This window comes from Hemitrygon akajei, chromosome 20 (genome assembly GCF_048418815.1).
Source record: "Hemitrygon akajei chromosome 20, sHemAka1.3, whole genome shotgun sequence".
NCBI classification, from domain to species: Eukaryota; Metazoa; Chordata; class Chondrichthyes; order Myliobatiformes; family Dasyatidae; genus Hemitrygon; species Hemitrygon akajei.
Window position 1 is genome coordinate 2,133,981 of NC_133143.1, and position 20,046 is coordinate 2,154,026.

General features: G+C 43.3%; 1 protein-coding gene across 4 annotated transcripts in view; it reads right to left on the reverse strand.

Moving 5' to 3' along the window:
- The window catches only part of ulk4 (unc-51 like kinase 4), a 730,951-nt gene that overhangs the window by 647,536 nt on the left and 63,369 nt on the right, over positions 1–20,046 (reverse strand). The window lies entirely within an intron of this gene.

Genomic DNA, 20,046 nt, shown 5'->3' on the forward strand with positions numbered 1-20,046 from the left:
GACGATCTGCCATGAAGTCCAGGATCCAACTACGCAAGACAAGGTGAAGGCCGAGGTCTCTGAGCTTCTTGTCAAGGCTGGAGGGAAGTATAGTGTTGAATGCTATTCTCACATAAGGCATCCTTCCTCTCCAGATGTGCAAGGACAGGTGCAAAGCTATGGCTATTGCAGTATCTGTTGATCGGTTGTGTCGGTAGGCTAATTGTAGGGGATCCAGTGTGGGTGGTAGCAGGCTGCAATTGTAGTCCTTCACAGGCCTCTAACAGCATTTGCTTATTATTGAGGTGAGTGCTACAGGACGCCAGGCCAGTCATCCAGACATGTACTTTTTTAGGTACAAGAAGAATGGTGGATGTTTTGAAGCAGGAAGGCACTCTACACTGCAAGAGGGAGAGATTAAAAATGTCTGTAAACACATCTGCCAGTCATGCTGCACACACTCTGAGTACCCACCCTGGATGCCGTCTGGTCCCACAGCCTTGCAACTGTCCACTCATTGGAAACACTTCAGCCTCAGAGATGACCAAGCTGCAGGCCACGTCAATGGCTCTCCTCAGGGACTCAGTGTTGGCAACGTCAAACCGAGCACAAAAAAAAGATTTAGCAGGGTTTCACGATGGCAGCACGGTGAAAGGCCTGCTTTGCTGAGCTCAGCCCTGCAACACCGATAATTCCGCATATAAACCGATCCGTTACAACTGTTTTTAAATGCCCGAAGGTCGGACATGAACATTGATGAGTGTTTTTGCTTCAACACCATGCCATCGAAAGGTACTAAAATGGCAGCCAAGCTGAACTGCACAGAGCGCTCGCCCGGGGCTGAGGAGCTAGCTGCTGCTCGCTGTGCTAACACGTTGGACCCTGCTTTTCGTCAAGTAATTCAGGAAGTTACGGAGAACATATCCAAAATGATGGATGAGAAGTTGGCTCCACTCTCTCTAAAACTCCAGAACCACACATTGGAGCTTAAAAATGTTGATACAAGAACGACCGAGGGCCGAGTCTCTGTGGTAGAGACTGTAACTGATCAAGCCCAAAGCCACATCCAGGCGCTGGAAAAGCAAGTCCAAAGCCTGTCTAACTATATCAATGATCTTGAGAACAGAGGTAGGAGGAAGAACATACCTGTTCATACATCGGTCTGCCTGAAGGTACAGAAGGCAGCCAGCCAGCAAAGTCTTTTTGAGGGCTGGCTGCCTAATTTCCTTGATTTGGAAACCAAGGCTGGACACATTAAAGTGGAAAGAGCTCACCGTACGCTGGCTCCAAAACTGGGCCCAGGCCAATACCCTCGACCTGTCCGTGTGCGGTTCCATAATTTCAGAGATAAGCAAAGAGTGATGGAGGCTTCGAGACGCTGCGGGACAGATGCCCAGGCTTTAATATATGAGGGATCCAGGCTTACGTTTTTTCAAGATTTTTCGGCAGCCATTAGGCGGAAGCGCAAGGAATTTGACCAGGTAAAGAAGTGGCAGAGAATCCAGAATCCAGTACTTTATGCTATACCCAGTGGCGCTGAAAATCACCTACAACAGGACCACCAAGATATTTGATTCTCCTGGCAAAGCTAAAACTTTTGTGAGCACGTTGGGCTAAAGAATGTATACAGTATATTGTGTAGCCCCGGTTATGGACGACAACATGCCCAATGGTCGCTTTATTTTACCTTTTAATTACTCAACAGCAAGATACCTTATAGGATGGTGTTTTGATTAATAGTTTATTTGTTTAAATTAGCTGTGCTGCTCCAGCCTGAAGGAGTTTAAACATGACGGTAACAAATCGGTGGATTGATAAATTATGCTGTTTCCATTTTTGACTATGTTAAATGCCATATTGGCAGTGGGGCAGAATATGGGGTGCTGGAAGGTTCAGATATCCCCTTTAAGTGTGGGGTAAGTCCTTTTGTTCAGCGCTATTGGCACTTTGTTTTTGTGTGTTTTTTAATTTACTTATTGCTGCTCAGCTGATCTTAAGTTGGGATTCGTCTCCTCCGGAGTCACATGATTGTTATAAAGGGTTATGGCCAGTAATACATTGAAATTGTGCACTTGGAACATTAAGGGGAGTCATTCACCCATCAAGAGAAAGAAAATCCAATTAAACCTGAAAAAGGAAAGGGTGGATGTCGCCGTATTGCAGGAGGCACATTTCAATGATAAAGAACATCTAAAACTGCAAGAGAGTGGATTTGATCAAGTCTGTTTTCCATCTTTTAATACCAGGAGTGGGGGGGTGGCCATTTTAATTAGGAAGAACTTACCTTTTAAGTTAGTAGTCTGCATTAAGGATAAGTATGGGAGATTTGTGATTGTTTCGGCTTCAATATATGGAGAGGAATATGGTATTCTCGATGTTTACTGCCCTCCAGCTCATCCTCTCAAATTCCTAATAGATGCTTTTTCCAAACTTAAAAGCTTTTCAATACAAAACATTATTGTAGGTGGGTCATGGAACTATTGATGGACAGAGTGCCTAGTACTCCCCCATTGCTCTCCTCACAGTCCAAACAAATCATGGGCTTATGTGGAGAACTGGGACTTGTGGATGTCTGGAGGTTGTTACATCCCTCAGACAAAGACTTCACATTTTTTACTAATCCACACAAGTGTTACACCAGAATAGACTTTTTTGTAACCCCCAAAACGCTCCTGGATTTAGTTGTATCCTGCAATAATTGGAAATATCACTATTTCTGACCATGCAGCAGTATATTTAAATATTAAGCCCAAAGATAATTCAGCACGATCTAGACATTGGAGGCTGAATCCTTTTATTCTAAAAGATATTTATAGACTACTTCCGAATTCAAAACTTTCCTATCTATTAATTCCAAATCAGCTAGTAGTCCATCGATGCTCTGGGAAACCGCTAAGGCCTATGCAAGGGGATTAATTATCTCCTACTCTGCTAGTAAGAAGCGACAAGCTGCGGAACAGCAGCGCCTAGTGGAAGCGAGGCTTGCGGCAGATGAAAAAGATTATATTAATAAGCCTTCTGCAGCCAAGTTACAGAATATCACAGCCCTACACTATACACTAAACTCTTTACTTACACAAGCAGCCAAAACAAAATTGACATTTGACAAACAACAATTGTTTGAACATGGTGAAAAAACCAGGTAGGTATTTGGCTTATTTAGCTAGAAAGAAAAATGCCTCTCAGACTATTGCTTCAATTAGGGATGGGACAGGAGCCCTCACTAGTAACTCTAAAATGATTAATGTTGTGTTTAAGAATTTTTATTCTAAACTGTATCAATCTGAGCAATGTAGTGATGGACAATCTAGGATAGAGTCCTTTTTTCAGGAATTTAGATCTCCTAGGCATTTCTTCTGAACACAAATCCCTCCTCAATGCTCCGTTATCTGTACATGAGATACAGGAAACTGTGAGACAGCTCTAAAGTGGGAAGGTCCCTGATCCTGTTGGACTCACTAGTGAATTCTATAAAGAGTTCACTATTATCAGTGAACTTATCAGGTTATTATCAGAGCCTATGCTAAGCATGTTCAATCTTGCATTTAATTGTGGTCTCCTCCCACCATCATTGAGAGAAGCTAATATCTCCCTAATTCTTAAGACGGGAAAGAGCCCTGAAGATTGTGCCTCCTACAGGCCCATTTCACTGTTAAATGTTGACTTTAAAATCTTATCTAAAACCTTAGCATTGCGATTAGAAACTGTTACCTTTTATCATAAAAGAGGATCAAACAGGTTTTGTAAAAGGCCATAGATCATCTAACAATGATTACTTGTTTACTTAATGTGATTCAGGCATGTCTGCAACAGGCAGTGAACATCTTGGTGGTTTCCTTAAATGCAAAAAAGGCTTTTGATTGTGTCGAACGGCCGTATCCTTTTTTCACTTTAAAACGATTTGGTTTGGGCAATAATTTTATTAAGTGGGTGAAGGTTCTCTATACAGACAGACATACTTTATTGATCCCGAGGGAAACTGGGTTTCATTACAGCCGCATCAACCAAGAATAGTGTAGAAATATAGCAATATGAAACCATAAATAATTCAATCATAATAAGTTAATTGTGCCAAGTGGAAATAAGTCCAGGACCAGCCTATTGGCTCAGGGTGTCTGACTCTCCGAGGGAGGAGTTGTAAAGTTTGATAGCCACAGGTAGAAATGACTTCCTATGACGCTCAGTGTTGCATCTCGGTGGAATGAGTCTCTGGCTGAATGTACTCCTGTGCCTAACCAGTACATTATGGAGTGGATGGGAGACATTGTCCAAGATGGCATGCAACTTGGACAGCATCCTCTTTTCAGACACCACCGTCAGAGAGTCCAGTTCCACCCCCACAACATCACTGGCCTTACGAATGAGTTTGTTGATTCTGTTGGTGTCTGCTACCCTCAGCCTGTTGCCCCAGCACACAACAGCAAACATGATAGCACTAGCCACCACAGACTCGTAGAACATCCTCAGCATCATCCGGCAGATGTTAAAAGACCTCAGTCTCCTCAGGAAATAGAGACAGCTCTGACCCTTCTTGTAGACAGCCTCAGTGTTCTTTGACCAGTCCAGTTTATTGTCCATTCGTATCCCCAGGTATTTGTAATCCTCCACTATGTCCACACTGACCTCTTGGATGGAAACAGGGGTCACTGGTGCCTTAGCCCTCCTCAGGTCCACCACCAGCTCCTTAGTCTTTTTCACATTAAGCTGCAGATGATTCTGCTCACACCATGTGACAAAGTTTCCCACCGTAGCCCTGTACTCCGCCTCATCTCCCTTGCTGATGCATTCAACTATGGCAGAGTCATCAGAAAACTTCTGAAGATGGCAAGACTCTGTGCAGTAGTTGAAGTCTGAGGTGTAGATGGTGAAGAGAAAGGGAGACAGGACAGTCCCCTGTGGAGCACCAGTGCTGCTGACCACTCTGTCTGACACGCAGTGTTGCAAGCGCACGTACTGTGGTCTGCCAGTCAGGTAATCAATAATCCATGACACCAGGGAAGCATCCACCTGCATCACTGTCAGCTTCTCACCCAGCAGAACAGGGTGGATGGTGTTGAACGCACTGGAGAAGTCAAAAAACATGACCCTCACAGTGCTCGCCGGCTTGTCCAGGTGGGCGTAGACACGGTTCAGCAGGTAGACGATGGCAACCTCAACTCCTAGTCAGGGCTGGTAGGCGAACTGGAGGGGGTCTAAGTGTGGCCTAACCATAGGCTGAAGCTGCACTCGAACAAGTCTCTCCAAGGACTTCATGATGTGGGAGGTCAATGCCACCGATCTGTAATTATTGGAGCCATAATAACTCATTGGAGCCATAATAACCCTTTGGCTACAATTCACACTAATGGTATTAGGTCGGATAATTTTAGTATTCTGGGGGGCAGCCTGCAGGGCTGCCCTTTATCACCACTGCTTTTCACACTAGCGATCGAGCCATTGTCTGAGGGTATTCAGCGAGATCCCAAAATATCTGCTCCAGACATACGACTAAAGTCACATAAAATCACATTGTATGCGGATGATGTTCTAATTTTCTTATCAAACCCTGCTATATCAGTGCACCACCTTATACAATGCATCAATTCATTTAGCACCTTTTCAGGTTATACAATCAACTTTACTAAATCAGAGGCTACGCCTCTGGGGAATCTGCACCTGGTACCTGACGCTCAGGGTGTTTTCCCCTTTAAACGGTCGCAGACAGGTTTTGTCTACCTAGGCATATTTATCACACCTACGTTGGATCAATTGTTCAAAGCTACCTTTACACAGTTATTTGACAAAGTCAAACAGGATCTTGAGCACACTACCCATTTCTTGGCTTGGCCGAATATCCTTGCTCAAAATGAACATTCTTCCTCGTCTGCTCTACCCAATACGAATGATTCCAGTCATTTTTACCTAACAAATACTTAAAAAAAAAAAAATGGCTGGTTTGTTTCTTTCATCAGGAACAAAAAAAGACCCTGTATTAAAATGTTTAAGTTACAGCTTCCCAGTAGTCTAGGGGGTCTGGATTTTCCAAACATCAAAAAATATCAATTACGTTCCTTTTTATCTTATATGGTTGACTGGGTTTGCAGGGACCCCTCCTCAATTTGGCTGGACATCGAAGCTTCACAAGCAAAATGCCCTCTTATTAATTTGCTTTTCCTCAATAAGATGAAATTAGTTAAGGAATATTGTCGCAATCCAATAACAATTAATAGTCAGGGCTTGGAGGGCAGTGCGACAAATTGAAGGCAACGCAGCGAAAACATCACCCTTCACTCCAATAACTGGCATAATGGATTCTAGATTTAAACTTTGGAATTCTAAGGGTATTTTCCATCTAGGAGATTTGTTTAATGATGTCTTTTAATCAATTAGTATAGAAATTTAACATACTCAACAAGGATCTTTCTCGCTTCTTTCAGATAAGAGATTATATACAGAAAAAAAATCATTGTTAACTGATTTCTATCGTTCTGACATAGAAAAGAGGGTGTTTCGTTCTATGGGTGAAGTCTCCATTAGTACTTTTTACAGCATCCTGCGGGAATGTTCTTCTGGAGAGGCTGAGCAGCTGGGAAGGGTCTGGGAGGAAGAGCTGGGAGTAGAAATTACAGCTGAAACATGGGAAGACATCTGTGATAATGCAAAGAAGATTTCAGTTTGTAACAAAACTGAAGCATTGCAACTCAAAATTCTGCATAGAGCCCACCTGACTCCAGATGGTCTCTCGAAATTTAAGAAGGGGTTTCTCCAATGTGTTCTAAATGTAAATACTGGAACTTTCACCCAGTTTTTGGACTTGTCCCAAACTTCAGGCATACTGGAGTGATAGTCTGGGTGAAATGGAAAAGATTCTGAAGATGGAGCTTGAACTGGACCCAGCGTCTTTTCTCTTAGGCTTACCCAGAAGTCGTATTATTAATGCAGATCAGAAAAAAACCTTTTAATATCCTGACTTATTGTGCAAGGAAGAACATTTTACTTTGTTCGATATCCGATAAGGCCCCTGAACTTTTTGGTTGGCGTAATCATGGAATACATTTCTTTGTACTTTTTGACATGTATGGTACACTCAAAAACAAATTGTTTTCATAAAACATGGCATCCTATTCTGCAGTATATAGATGTAAACCTGTCTGCAATACTAATAAGGGCTTTTGTATAGGATGTTGTGGTGATATCTATATTTTGATGGAAGTGTTCTGATACCTGATATCTGTGAGGGGAAAAAACGTAAATGTAAGTATCTGGAAATTGAAAGTTTTGTTATGCTGAGCAAAAAATAATTAAATTTAATTAAAAAAATATTTAGCTCATCTGGGAGAGAGGCATTGATGTTGGAAACTCCATTGCATTTAGCTTTGAAGTCTGCAATGTTGTGCAGACCTTGCCATAAACTGCATGTGTCAAGCTCCTGTACTTCTTCCCCGATGGTAGTGATGAGAAGGGGGCATGTTCCTGATGGTAAGGCTCTTTAATGTCGGATGCCGATATCTTGAGGCACAGCCAGAGGTTCTCCAGTGATGGAGCTGGCTGAGTTTACAATACTCTACAGCCTCTTGCAATTCGATGCAATGGTCCGCCATACCAGGCTGCAATGCAACCTGTCAGAATGCTCTCAACCCTACATCTACTGACGTTTACAAGCAACCACATCTCCGCAGAGCAGCTGGCACATCTTCTTTATGATTTTCTCCATTGTTGAGCCTGGGGCAGATCCTCAGAAAACCTGACATCCAGAAAAATACAATTGCTCACCCTTTCTACCGCTAACCCCTCAATGAGGACTGTTGTGTGTCTTCTTGACATCCCTTCCTGAAGTCCACAACCAATTCCTTGGTTTTGCTGACATTGACTACAAAGTTGTTGTTGCAACACAATTCAACAAGTTGATCTCTCACTCCTATATGCCTCCTCATAGCCATCTGGGATTTTACCAACAATGGGGTGCTATCTGCCAATTAATTGATGACATTTATGCTGTTCCCATCCACACAGTAATGTGTGTAGAGAGAGTAGAGCAGTGGGCTAAACGTATACCCTTGAGGTGTATCTGTGTTGGACATGGTGAGGAGTCATCATTGATCCATACTGACTGTAGGCTCCCGATGAGGAAGTCGAGCATCCAGTTGCAGAGTCACAAGTCTTAGAGATCAGTGATTAATACTTAGAGTCATAGAACACTACAGCACGGAAACTGGCCCTTCAGCCCATCAAGACCATGCCAAATTGTTAATTTGCCTAATCCCTTTAACTACACCTAGAGCATAGCCCTACCATCCACCCATTTATCCAAATCTCTCTTCAACGTTGCCATCAGACCTGCATCCACCACTTGTGTTGGCAGCTCATTCCACAGTCACATACCATCTGAGTGAAGAAATTCCCCTTCGAAATATTTTAACTTTCACATTCACCCTATGAGCTCTAGCTCTAGATTCACCCAACTTCAGTTGAAAAGTTAATGTTTACATCTGGTAGTCTCCTGAATAAATTGAGTTCAATTACTGAAGTCTTCTGGCCACCATTCGATCCCCTCCGAACTCCTCGACTCGCAGCTCAGGACCACCCGAAGTGGTCAACCAAGCACATCTATCCTCGTCTCCTCTCCTCGGGGTACCTCCTGGCCTCGGGCCCCCACTTGGGGTCCGTTCCTCGCCCAGTTTACAGCATTGCGTCCTCTCTCTCTCACCCCCTCGCGCTGATCTCCCCAAAAGCCCACCAACAATAGCTTACAGACGCAGAAGAAAGAACAACATTAATCCCAATTGGCTTACAAAGGAATACAATTCTCGTTATCAGTAAATTTTAACCCAAACAAGGTTCCAACACTCTCTCGCAACAAAGAAGCATTCCTACTTTTAACAAAACAAAGAAGCCATTTTGATTAACATACGCAGTAACAAAGAAAAAGAAGAAACCCCCCTTTACACGTATTCCGTATTCTGCAGTGCCCTACTATTCACAGCGCAAGGCCGCCCTGGTTTGTCCTTCTAAATTGCAACACTTCACACTTATCTGTTTTAAATTCCATCTGCCATTTCTCAGCCTATTTTTCCACTTGGTCCGGATCCCACTGCAAGCTTTGATAGCCTTCCCTGCTGACCACCATATCCTCAATCTTTGTGTAATCCACAAATTTGTTGAACCAATTCACCACATCAGCATTCAAATCTTTAATATAAATGACAAAAAACAATGGATCTGGCACTGATTCCTGCAGCACACCACCAGTCACAGGCCTCCAATCAGAGAGACAACCATCTATGACCACACTCTGGCTTTGGCCACTAAGCCAATGTGACATCCAATTTACTACCTCATCTTGAATGCCAGACAACTGAACCATCAGGACCACACTCCCATATAGGACTTTGTCAAAGACACTGCTAAAAGTCCATGTAGACAACATCCACTGTCTTGACTTCCCACAAACAAGAGAAGATCTGCAGATGCTGGAAATCTAACCCATTTTATGCTTTCCACAGGGATCACACCCAACCAGACTCCATTGTCCATTCGTTCCTGTCCACTGATCTCTCTCCTGGCACTTTGTATGTAGAACAAGTGCTACACCTGCCTCTACACCTCCTCCCTCATTACCACTTAGGGCCCCAAACAGTTCTTCCAGGTGAGGCAACACTTCACCTGTGAGTCTGTTCGGGTGATCAACTGTACCTGGTGCTCCTGGTATGGCCTCCTGTATATTGCTGAGACCCAACATAAACTGGGATTCCACTTTGCCAAGCACCTGCACTCTGTCAGCCAGAGAAAGACGGATTTCCCAGTGGCCACATTTTAATTCCTCTTCTCATTCCCATTCTGTTATGTATATCCATGGCCTCCTCTACTGTCGTAATGAGGCCACACTCTGATTGGAAGAGCAACACTTTATATTCCGTCTGGGTAGCCTCCAACCTGATGGTATGAACATCAATTTCTCGAACTTCTGGTAAAGGCCCCCCCCCCCCCCACCTCCTCCACCATTCCCCATCCCCTTTTCCCTCCCTCATCTTATCACCTTGCCTGCCCATCAGCTCCCTCGGGGTCCGCCCCCTTTTCTTTCTTCCATGGCCTTCTGTCCTCTCCTACAAGACTCCACCCTTCTCCAGCCCTGTAGCTCTATCACCAATCAACTTCCCAGCTCTTTACTTCACCCCTCCCCCTCCTGATTTCACCTACCGCCTTGTGATTCTCCCTCCCCTCCCTCCACCATTTAAATCTACTCATCTTTTTTTCTCCAGTCCAGCTGAAGGGTCTCAGCCCGAAACATTGACTGTACTCTTTTCCATAGGAGCCGCCTGGCCTGCAGAGTTCCCCAGCATTTTGTGTGTGCTGCATTAACTTCATCAACTTTCCTAGCAACTTCATCAAAAAATTCTATAAGACTGGTCAAACACAACATACCACACACAGAGCCATGTTGACTGTCCTAATCGGAGCCTGTCTATTCAATCTGTTTCAAGGACTCTGATTTGATGTTTAATATTCTGTGTGTAATTAACTCATTTTTTGCTGTTTGCATGATTTATTCTTACTTTTGAGTGTTGGGTGTTTGATGCTTTTTTTGAACAGTTTCCATAGTGTTTCTTTGTTTCATGGCTGCCTGCAGGAAGACGAATATGTCAGGGTTCTATTCTGAATACATTCTTCGATAATAAATATAATTTGAATCTTTAAAATATCCTGTCCTTCAGAAAACCTCCTAATAGTTTACCCACCACCAATGTCAATCTCATTGGCCAATAGTTTCCAACCTTATCCTTGAAGCCATTCTTGAACAATGGAACAATATCACTTATCCTCCAGTCCTACAGCATTTCAAATGTGTCTAAGAATGCTTTAAATACCTAGCCAAATCCCCAGAAATTTCTTCACTAGCCTCCCACAAGATCTGAGGGGACATCTTATCATCCACCCTAACTTGCTTTAAGACAGCAAGCAACCCTCTTCTGAAATCTGGATACATTCCATAACCTCATTATTATTTTGCCTCAGTTCTGTAGACTGTGTCCATCTCTCATGTGAATATAGATGCAAAAACATCAATTTAGGATCTCCCCCATCTCTTTTGCCTCCATCCAGAAATGACTTTGCTGAACTTCAAGAGGACCAGTTTTGTCCTGTTATCCTTTTGCTCTTAATATGTCTGTATAGGCCCTAGGGAATCTCTTTCACCTTCTCTGTCACAGCAACTTCATGCTTTCTTTTAGCCGTCCTGATTTCCTCTTAAGTAGTCTCTTGAATTTCTTATACATTTTAAGAGCTTCATTTGTTCATTTTAACCAAACGCTCAAACATCTTCATAATGGTAGACCTGAATCCTACTGGGTGATAGTCATTGAGACAGCTCACCCTGCTCTTCTTGGGCACCAATGTGATAGATGAACTTTTGAAACAGGTGGGAACTTCACACCACAGTATTGAGAGGTTGAAGATGTCCTTGTAGACCCCAGTTAGTCTGAACAGGTTTTCTGTACCTAGTCAGGGGTCTTCCACCTTACAACAGTTCATCCTCTTGAAGGATGTTCTGATGTTAGCCTCTTAAACAGAGACGGCAGGGTCACCAGATGCTGTGAATATTCTGACTATGTGTCTAATTTCATACAGAAACGCCTTCTTTGGTAAGGCAAATCAATATGGTGTCATAAACACACACTCATCTACACGGGTCTTGATAAAGGTGGCAACAGTTGTAGCATGTCATTCATTTACAAAGATGAATCCCTGAATATTGTCCAGTCCACCAATTCAAAGCGTTCCTGTAAACATTCCTATGCTTCCCTTGACTATAACTTTGCCACCCTCACCACTAGGTCTGCAGTCCTCAGTCTCTGCCTACACGTCAGGAATAAAAATACAGCCAGGTAATTAGGCTTGCTGAACAGAGTTGTCTGATGTAAGTATTCTTGACGGTGACACAGGAGTGATTAAGTGTGTTAGCTCCTCTGGTTCCTTAGGTGACATATGCTGGTGGTAGTTCGTCAGAGACTTCTTCAAGCTGGGTTGGTTGAAGTCACCCACAACGATTGGGAAGCTATCAGGATGTGCTGTCTCAGGACTGTTGATAACAATGCTGAGCTCCTCCAGTGACAAATCAATTTTTGCCAGGGATTGCAACTAGGATGACGGCAGATAGAATGGACGACACTTTACTGCCATATGTTCCAGTTTAGGGGAACAGAACTGCCATTTCTGTGCACAACGATGAGTTATCATAAAGCAAACGTTGCCACCTCTGTCTTTAACAGATGCTGCTGTCTGCTGGAGGTAAGCCTATGAAGCAGAGCACACATCAGTTCCTGCTGTCCCTCCGGTACTGTAGTCATGCCCTAAGCTCTTGAATTCTATTTTCCAGAGACTGGACATTAGCTAGAAGCATGGTTGTGGATTGGGGGAGGGTGCCCAGGGTTCCACCTTTCCATTTTACCTGGTGCCCTCCCGGACAGCCACGTTTCCTGAGACAATGGAGATGTCCTCTGAGCTTCCAGCTGCTGTACTCACTTCTGGCATGGTCAGGGGTTGCACAATTCAAAAGATTTGTTTCTTTTCTGAGATTTGAAACAATGTGACTTACTGCAGTGTCTCTGGTGGCTGATTTTAGCTGGAGTAGTTCCAAATGGGAGTATTTAAAGATTCCCTTGGGAGTTCCACATACAAAAAAATGTCTGCCCTCTGTTGCCATTTTGGAGATTGTGATTTATATTATATAATATGTTACGAATGATGAACAACTCTGATGGGCAGAAGGGTACAGAATCACCAATGCCCCCCCCCCCCCTTTTGGAGAATCACAAAATCACTATTATTTCGGGTCTGATACCAAGGAAATGAGAGAGATAACAGCAAAAGATAGTTGTTATTGATAAACAGCTCATGTCAGTTAATGAGAGAGACAACTCAGAGATACACAAAGTGGAATGTCTCCTCCTAACAAAAGCGGAACGGAACCACTGATTACTGCTATTGTCTCTTCGAGAAGGATTGTGTTTTGAGTACTGTTCTATTCATTGAAACACCTCAGGGGGCAACCAGAGGGGGTGGGTTTGATGGGTTGCATCATCCCAACCTGATTGACACCTGAGACCCCGTAAGTGGGGATAAAAGTAGGGTCTGGGGAAACACCCCTCAGACGCACCAGGAGAGACGCTACGAGACCGGTGGGGCTTGTGTGTGTGTCCACCCTTGCCTGGGTGACGAGTCCTCCACGGAACGGTCTAGCTAAAGGACGGAGGGGTCATACGTGAACGACCACAACAACAACGCATCGACGGATCAAGATCGTAAAGGAAAGTCGGCAAGTCAATAGCTGTTACTGTTCTCTCTCTCTCTCTAACAATTGCAACACAGCGACCAACAACTACTGCAACCTGCATGAACTGAACTGAACTTTATATTTCCATCGGACAATTCATTATCCCCTAGACAACGACAGAGCTTATTTCTTATTGATTATTATTATACCCGCACTTTTAGGTTTAGTATTGATGACGTATATTATCTGTATATTTGCATTGATATTATTTTTGTGTATTTTTACTAATACTGTTAAAAATAGTATCACCAGACTCCAACGGATACTCCTATCTTTGCTGGTAAGATACCCAGTTACGGGGTTCGTAACAACTTGGGGCCTCGTCTCAAGATCTGATACCAAATTGGAGGGCCAGTGAATCGGGCTTTTAAGTCCAGACTTTGATCTGGTTGCGCGGGTAACCAGACGGGAAACCAGCAAAGATGGACGTAGACGAATTTACACAAAACCTGACTTTGAAGGCGCTAGAGGAGGCCACAAAGACGGACTTGGTAAATATTGCGAAAGGACTAAATCTCGCAGAGGTGAGGTCGTCAATGAAAAAGTGGGAGATGCGGAGGGCCATAACTCAGTTTTATATTGAGCAGAATGTGTTTTCGGCTGAGGTATAGGAAAATATCCCTGAAAAGGTACCAGCTATTGGGACGGCTCAGTTAAGAGTTGGAAAAATTGAGGCTGGATGCGGAACAGAGGAAAAGGGAGTATGAGCTCCAGCTAAAGGAGTTAGAGGTGAAAAGGGAGAAGGAAAGAGCTGAAAAGCAGAGGGAGCATGAAATTAGGTTAAAACAGCTGGAAGCAGCTGAAAGGGAGAAGGAAAGAGCTGAAAAACAGAGGGAGTATGAGGAGAAGGAGAAATAGAGGCAGCATGAGCTGGACATGGAGAAGTTAAAGCAAGAGAGAAGGGTCCAAGGGGCAGACCGAGAGGAGAGGTTTAATGTTAGTAGGGAGTTTAGGTTAGTACCTCCGTTTGAGGAGACAGATGTTGATAGTTATTTCTTGCATTTTGAAAAGGTGGCAGTGAATCAGAAGTGGCCCAGAGATCAGTGGGTGGCATTGTTGCAAAGTGTGTTAAAAGGGAAGGCACAACGGGCATATGCGGCGTTGTCTGTGAAGGAGTATGAGAATTACAAGTAAAACAGGCCATTCTTCGGGCCTACAAATTGGTACCTGAGGCATATAGACAAAAGTTCAGAGATTTAAAGAAAGTGTGGAATCAGACGTATGCAGAGTTTGCCTACGAGAAGGGTGTGCTCTTGGATCGCTGGTGTGCGGCAGAAAGGGTGGAAGAGGATTTTCCGCATTTCAGAGAGTTAATTCTGATTGAGGAATTTAAAGGTTGTGTTTCGGATGATAGCCGGATGTATTTGAACGAGAAGCCGAATAAGTCGATATCAGAATTTGCCAGGTTCGCAGATGAATATGCCCTAACCCACAAGACAAAGTTTTCATTGAATAAGAGTTACCAGAAAGACTGTAGGAACTGTAGAGAAAGCCCGCCGGCTGAGGTAGAAATTCAGCCGGGAGCTAGTGGTAAAAGTAAGGAGGAAGAAAGGTAGGCTGGCAGGAGGGTTCCTGGCTTGACCTGTTTTAATTGTGGAAAGGTTTGTCATATTGCATCTAAGTGCTTTGCTCCGAGGAAGGAGACAGGAAAAGGGAACGCAGCAGTCCCTACAGGGTGTATTGTGTTGATCAGCAAATCAACGAGAAAACCCCAGGTAGATAAAATATGAGAGGGGTGTGAGAAATTTATTTCAGAAGGGACTGTGTCTGTGAAAGAGGGAGAAACACCAGTTCCAGTGCGGATCTGGAGAGAAACTGGAGCTGAGCAGTCATTGATTCTCAGTAAGGTACTAGATTTTGGTCCTGAGACTGGAGAGGTAGTTTTGAGAGGCATAGGAAAAGGGACAGAAGCTGTGCCTTTGCATGGGATCATTATAAATTGTGATCTGGTATCTGGACCAGTTGAAATAGGGGTGCGATCAGAATTCCCGAGAGCTGGCGTGGACGTCCTTCTGGGTAACAATTTAGCAGGTGGTGAGGTGTGGTCAGCAATGCAGCTGACGAGCCAGCCTGTAAGTGTTGAGGACTCGCCCCTAGGTTCCAAGATCTATCCCGCACGCGCGATCACTCGCAGCATGTCGAGAAAGGCAGCTGAGAAAGAGACCAGTTTAAATGAGTCCTGTGTTGATTTGGCCGAGACGTTTTTACCGACCCTGTACCAAGAGGGGTTAGGGGATAGTAAGACGGAGAACAGGGAGGAGAAAGAGAGTAAAGGAGAGGAGGTAGACCTACCCTTAGCCAAGAGGTAATTTATAGAGGCACGGAGTAAAGATGAGAAACAGATAAGGCAGTTAGAAGGTCCAGGGTTGGACATGGATGATCTGTCTGGCTTGACAGAACTGTTTGAAGAAGTTGAAAATTTTAAATGTGTTCCCGATAATGAAATAAGGGCAGTCCTAGATGAAAATGGATGCCATTACCTTGAAGGAGTCTGCTGGGTTAGCAGATGAGGTTGTTTTAACCCGCAGGGTTGAGTTTACTCCGGAAGGGAGTTGCCCAGAGAGTAACTGGGAGGATCAGGGGAACTTAGAATTTGAAAAGGGGACGGGTATTGAAAGCCTGGAAGAGGCAGATGTCCCATCTGAGTGTGTTCAAGATGTGGATGCACATGGTACTGAACCTAGTAATGAAACTCAGGAAAAGTCCGAGGTATCTGATTTAGTTGAAAAGGAATGCAGTCCTTTTGGGTCAGATGGACTTGGTTCAGTGAAGAGAGGGTTAACCTTGGTACTAGTGGGAAGTGAGAATTCCCAGTTGTTTGTGTTAGAAGGTGTGTTAAAAGTTAGTGAGGAGATGGGAGCTGGTGATGTGGATATTATTATTGAAGGAGAAGGGAAAAGTGTAGTTCCTAAATTGAATAAAGAAAATCTAAAGTCTGGATTGGTTTCAGAAGCAGTAACCAGGCTGAAGGAACAATGGCTTGTTAACAAGGTGCCTGCAAATCAATTACAGTTTGATTTGGAATGTAAAGGTACCCCACTCGCTAATGTTATTCAAGGGTGTGCTGTGAAGAGGCAGAATTTGAAATGTTGTTTGGACAAAGAGGGATCACTTGCAGATGTGAAACTGAAAATTTAATAGAATGAAGGGTCCTGAAGATAAAACTAATGACTTGCTTAAAACTAAAGAATTGTGTGGAAGTTCAGCAGATGGGCTAAGTTGGGAAAACGTTGTTGATAAAATGACTCCTATGAAAGGAGTATGCAAAAGCCTATTCCACACTGGTGAGCAAGCTAACCATGTGAGAGTTAAATGGAAAAGAGGCAAAGGTTGACAAAATGCCACTTTAAATAGCAGGATCTGGTTTTGAGGGATTTCGACAAAGCATGTAAATAATAAAGACAACACCATGGAAGATTGACTGTTAAGTGTAAAAGTAAAATAAAGATTAGTTTTTGCATAAACTTTTGTAATGTACTACAGAATAATCACACATGTATTGGTCCACATTTTGTAATATATACTTAAGATCACAACCCTTTAGTTTTGTTTTTGCTGAAGGAATAAAAATGGGTGGTTATTAAATTGGAGTCTGATGCTACAGGAATTTATTAAGGTACAAGATATTAAAGGAAGTGATAATGTACTCGCTGACTGTTTATCTAGATGCTAAGTTGAATGTATATCTGTATTACTCCGTAGTGAAAAACTCTTTTGTATTGTGTTAGATTCTGAAATTCTGTAAGACTCTGTATTAGTTAATTTTCCCCTTCGGTGCAAATTCTTAGAAGGATGGGGGTGTTACGAATGATGAACAACTCTGATGGGCAGAAGGGCACAGAATCACCAATGCCCCCCCCCCCCCTTTTGGAGAATCACAAAATCGCTATTATTTCCGGTCTGATACCAAGGAAATGAGAGAGATAACAGCAAAAGATAGTTGTTATTGATAAAGAGCTCATGTCAGTTAATGAGAGAGAGACAACTCAGAGATACACAAAGTGGAATGTCTCCTCCTAACAAAAGCGGAACGGAACCACTGATTACTGCTATTGTCTCTTGGAGAAGGATTGTGTTTTGAGTACTGTTCTATTCATTGAAACCCCTCGGGGCAACCAGAGGGGGCGGGTTTGATGGGTTGCATCATCCCAACCTGATTGACACCTGAGACCCTGTGAGTGGGGATAAAAGTAGGGTCTGGGGAAACACCCCTCAGACGCACCAGGTGAGATGCTACGAGACCGGTGGGGCTTGTGTGTGTGTCCACCCTTGCCTGGGTGACGAGTCTTCCACGGAACGGTCTAGCTAAAGGACGGAGGGGTCATACGTGAACGACCACAACAACAACGCATCGACGGATCAAGATCGTAAAGGAAAGTCGGCAAGTCAATAGCTGTTACTGTTCGTTCTCTCTCTCTCTCTCTCTCTCTCTCTCTAACAATTGCAACACAGCGACCAACAACTACCGCAGCCTGCATGAACTGAACTGAACTTTATATTTCCATCGGACAATTCATTATCCCCTAGACAACGATAGAGCTTATTTCTTATTGATTATTATTATACCCGCACTTTTAGGTTTAGTATTGATGACGTATATTATCTGTATATTTGCATTGATATTATTTTTGTGTATTTTTACTAATAAATACTGTTAAAAATAGTATCACCAGACTCCATCGGATACTCCTATCTTTGCTGGTAAGATCCCCAGTTACGGGGTTCGTAACAAATACATTCTATAATTCCTCATCATTACTTCCTAACAGAATAAGATTCAAATTTATTAACCTCTACATGGAATCTCAAAACTTCCTGATCAATTTAACCTCAATAGGCTGGCAAAAAAATCTTGTAACACTCAGGCAACATGTTGTCAACATGCTTCTTGCCTTCACATCTCTGCATCTTGAAGACTTCTGTACTGTCACTGACATGAATCTTCTGTACTCCGACTGCCAATTATAGAAAATTCAAGCCAACTGAAAAGGAGGAGCAGGAGCTTAGGAGAGACAATAGCACCTAACAGCAATTCCTTTGCTTGCATCTTCAGAAACAGCTCTACTTTTATCTTTAATATCTCCATTTTCCCCTTTCAAGGCTCTTTTGAAGACCTTCAGTTCTTTGTGGGAATGGGAGACACTCTCGGGGTCTCACGACTGGCCATTATGCGATATGCCAAGGACGCGGCCTAGAAGATCATCTTGTCTTCAGAGTTTCGGGATTTCATGGCTCTGGAGGCAGGCAGACTCCAGGTCGGTGCCTCTGAAGAAAAGCAGGCTGTCGTGCGAGATGGAAGATCTCCATCTGTGTACCCAGAGACCCGAGTTCTTTGGGCACAGAGCTCGGAAAAAGCTACACAATGGACTTGTAACATCATAAATCAGCAGGTTGTTTGTTATGACTCCCCCCTCGCTCTTTTTCCCTTATTAGGGCAAGAGAGAGCCTAGTATGTCAAGTTCCCAGGTGAATCAGTAGTCCTTGGAGTACTGCAAGTCTGTATCTTTATTGATTCTTTGCTGCATGCATGAGTGCTCGGTGGTGGGGGGGGCGCTAATGCTTTTTTTTTGCTGGTGGGGGAGGAGGGATCGATGCTTTGCTGCTGCTTGTCCATGGGAGCAGGAGCTGGGGGAGGGGCATTGAGGTTCTAACATTTAACTGTCATTCATTCTTTGGGGCACTTCTCTGTTTTCACAGATAGTTGCAAGAAACAATTATCTCAAGATGCATATTATTTATATTTCTGTGACATTAAATGTATTTTAAAATCCTACAATTTAAATACAATATGGCCATACTTTTCATTGTAAAGCAAATAGCTTTCAGGAGGAGGTTTGCTGAGGCTCAGTAATTGTATTTTAGATTGGATTGGAGAGGGTACAGAGGAGATTCACCAAGATGTCCCTGGGAAGAAACATTTTACTTATGAGGAGACAGGATAGGTGGAGTTTGTTTTCCTTGGAATGGTGGCTAATGAGGGACTGGAAGAAGGTGTACAAAATTGAGGGGCATAGACAGGGTAGATTTTTAAAGATTTTTTTTCATAGTGGAGGCACTTTAGACTACTTAAATTTAGAGGATCTGAGGGGAAAAAAATCTCCCTGAGGGCATCACAGAGTTTTACAGTGTGGAAGCATGTCCATGCTGACCATCTAGCATCCAGTAACACAAATGCAACATGAATCTCATTGTCTATGAAATTCTCCCCAGGATCCAATTCACCTATCAATTTATATGTTTGGGATACAAAAAGAAATTGGAGCACCCAGAGAAAACCCACACACTCAGAGAATGTGCAAACTCCACACAGAGAGCACCGGAGATCAGGATTAATCCCAGTTCTAAAACTGCATACTATGCCACCTATTAGTTAGAATCTGATAATATACAGCTTGAATCGATGGTGGAACAGGGTATGTTCACAACATTTAAGTCATATCTGGAACATTTAAATTGCCAAAGCAATGAAGTGCTGGGAAATGGGATTTGTCTTAATCATTCACATTGAAAAAAAAATGGCTTTATTTGTCAAGTTTACGACAAAACATGAAGTGAGGATTGTAGAGGCAGCGCACAAGTATTGCTATGCTTCCAGCGCCATTGTACCATCCCACAACTCACCAACCCAAATCACACGTTTTCGGAACGTGGGAGGAAAGCAGAGCACCCTGGGGAATCACACTGAGTCACAGGGACAATATACCCCTAACTTGAAAAAAAGATTTTGTCTGCCTCCCTTATCTCTGGCTCATATAATT